This window comes from Triticum dicoccoides, chromosome 5B, assembly GCF_002162155.2.
Source record: "Triticum dicoccoides isolate Atlit2015 ecotype Zavitan chromosome 5B, WEW_v2.0, whole genome shotgun sequence".
Taxonomy (NCBI): domain Eukaryota; kingdom Viridiplantae; phylum Streptophyta; class Magnoliopsida; order Poales; family Poaceae; genus Triticum; species Triticum dicoccoides.
The window spans coordinates 664,384,562-664,388,012 of record NC_041389.1 but is presented as its reverse complement, the minus strand read 5'-3'; positions in this window follow the sequence as shown (position 1 = coordinate 664,388,012).

The window sequence follows — 3,451 nt, the reverse complement described above, 5'->3', positions numbered from 1 at the left end:
AGGCCGAGGGAGAGTTTGGTCAGCACGACGGCGTGGTGACGGTGATGATGAAGTTACCGGCGCAGGGCTTCGCCTAAGCACTACGACGATACGACCGAGATGTGTAACTGTGGAGGGGGGCACCGCACATGGCTAAGAGATTGTCTGTTGTGTCTTTGGGGTGCCCCCTGCCCCCGTATATAAAGGAGGGGAGGAGGAGGCCGGCCAACAAGGGGCACGCCAGGGAGAGGGGAGTCCTACCAGGACTCCAGTCCTAGTAGGATTTGGCCCCACCCTTTTTTCCTTCTACCGGAGAGGGAAAAGGGGAAGGAGAGGGAGTGGGAGAAGGAAAGGGGGTGGCACCCCATTCCCAAGTCCAATTCAGCCTCCTCCCTTGTGGGGGGCACACCAGCCCCTTGTGGGCTGGTTAGCCTCCCTCTTATGGCCCATAAGGCCCATATCTTTCCCCGGGGGGTTCCGGTAACCCCTCCGGTACTCCGGTATGTACCCCATGCACTCTGAAACCCTTCCGTTGTCCGAATACTACCTTCCAATATATCAATCTTTACCTCTCGACCATTTCGAGACTCCTCATCATGTTCGTGATCTCATCCGGGACTCCGAACAAACTTCGGTCATCAAATCACATAACTCATAATACAAATCGTCATCGAACGTTAAGCGTGCGGACCCTACAGGTTCGAGAACTATGTAGACATGACCGAGACACCTCTCCGATGAATAACCAATAGCGGAACCTGGATGCTCATATTGGTTCCTACATATTCTACAAAGATCTTTATCGGTCAAACCGCATAACATCATACGTTGTTCCCTTTGTCATCGGTAAGTTACTTGCCCGAGATTCGATCGTCGGTATCATCATACCTAGTTCAATCTCATTACCGGCAAGTCTCTTTACTCGTTCTGTAATGCATCATCCCGTGACTAACTCATTAGTCACATTGCTTGCAAGGCTTATAGCAATGTGCATTACCGAGAGGGCCCAGAGATACCTCTCCGATACATGGAGTGACAAATCCTATTCTCGATCTATGCCAACCCAACAAACACCTTCGGAGACATCTATAGAGCATCTTTACAATCACTCAGTTACGTTGTGACGTTTGATAGCACACAAGGTGTTCCTCCGGTATTCGGGAGTTGCATAATCTCATAGTGAGAGGAACATGTATAAGTCATGATGAAAGCAATAGCAATAAAACTAAACGGTCATTATGCTAAGCTAACGGATGGGTCTTGTCCATCACATCATTCTCTAATGATGTGATCCCGTTCATCAAATGACAACACATGTCTATGGTCAGGAAACATAACCATCTTTGATTAACGAGCTAGTCAAGTAGAGGCATACTAGAGACACTTTGTTTTGTCTATGTATTCACACATGTACTAAGTTTCAGGTTTAATACAATTATAGCATGAATAATAAACATTTATCATGATATAAGAAAATATAAATAACAACTTTATTATTGCCTCTAGGGCATATTTCCTTCAGGTACCGCTATGCATGAGAAGGGTGGACGATTTTTGGGCATGTAGCAAGGACAGCCGTGCCGTTTTTACGGTATGGCCTACCTGCAGAATGGTAGTGCATAATAAGTTGAACAAGGATGTTCCTAAAAAGAACTGAGTTGAACACGGAGAACTTGCTGGAGCAACGGGAAGGGCCATCAAACCAGGACTTAGAAAGCAACAGCTCGACTTCCCTGTGGAAAATTCAAGTGCAAAGAAAATTCAGGATCTTCTTGTAGCGATTGGCGCAACACTCCATACCGACGGGCGAGCTTATTCACCATCAAAACATGTCCCTGACGCCGATATGTCCTCTTTATGGAGCGGAGAATACTTGGAGATATGCACTGCTCGACTGTTCCAAGGCCAGAAGTGGGTGGGCTCTCTTTTCCAAGGGTTTGGTTGAAAACATGTGCCCTAATTAGGACCCAAATGCAAAGAATTGGATTTTTCTCGATGCACGATGTTGTGCCGCATGATGAGTTCATCAAGATGATGGTTACACTTTGAGATGTTTGGCATGCTAGGAGAAAGACAATTCACGAGGAAATCTTTCAAAGCCCACTCTCGGCTCACCTTTTATAACCCCATTTCTGTCTAAGCTACAAATGTTGGAGAAGCATGTCACAACGGTCACTAGAGTAGCTCCGTCTAGCCCAAATCATTGGTTGGCTCCACCTGATAGTTTATCCAAAATAAACGTTGATGCAACGCTGACGAGGAATGGATATATTGGTGCAGTTGGAGAGGTATGCAGAGATCACCATGGAGCTTATATGGGTGCATCTCCGGTAGTCTTCTTGGGGATTTCTGACCCAACAACTTTGAGTTGTGAGGGAAGCTTTGGCGCTGGCTAACGATCTATACGTTCATCAGATCCATGTTGCATTAGATTGCAAGGTATTCATTGACAACATCAAGCAAGGAAGTGTGGCGAATTATGACGCAATTATTCTGTGAAATTTAGCGGTTGATCTAGAATTTTACAACGTGCAATTTTGAGTTGGGGGTCTTGAATGTCGAGACTCAAATTTTAGCGAAGCATGCTTTATCTTTGGACTCCACAACATACCTGACGTGAGATTTTTTAACTATGGAAAATCAAACATTTTTATGACGATTTATGTTTATCGAGGATGACAAGTTTAGTTGATATGCATGGCAAATTCGTCTTATTAGTTCATATTGTTTTTGTTAGGAAATTGTCGTTCTTGTAAACTAAGTTTGCCACCCTCGTGCCAACTAAACTTGCCATCAGAAGCATTAGATTTGCCATGCTGAAAAGTTAAAAGTCTGACGTCAGATTTTTTACATTACCGTTATCTTAAGGGATGTCTGTCATGTTTGATTAGGTCAGCTTGGATCCCTTAATTACATCCATGCAAACATTATGACGACTTAATAAAAGCTTCACTACACTGTCTAAAAGAAATCCCTGATCAATGCATTTTTGTTTCTCAAAAAAAAAAGATCGAGCAGCCAACCAGGTCGCCCTACAAGAGTATAAGGGGGTCGCCCTACAAGACCACGAATGCTATATTTTGCTTATAGCGAGATATCCATCACGCCGCCATACAAGACCGCGAATGCTATGTCTCGGTTACAGCGAGATATCCGTCTAGCTCGCTTGAAAGGCTCGCACATGGGTCGTCGCGTTAGCTATACTCCCTCTGTTGCTGTAGCTCGATTTGCTTTGGTTTTCTTTGTTTGTTTCTTTTTTTTTTCTTTTTTCATTGGTTTTCTTTGTTTCATTCCAGGTTTTTACTGATTTTTTTCTTTCTTCCCCTTTTCCTTCTTTTTTTTTCCTTTCTTGGTTTTCCTGTTTACTTTTATTTTGTTTCTTTTTCATTTTTTTTGTATTGGTTGTTCTCTGGTTTTCTTTTTATTTTTATTTTTCTCATTGGTTTTACTTTTTTTATCTTTTTATTTTCTT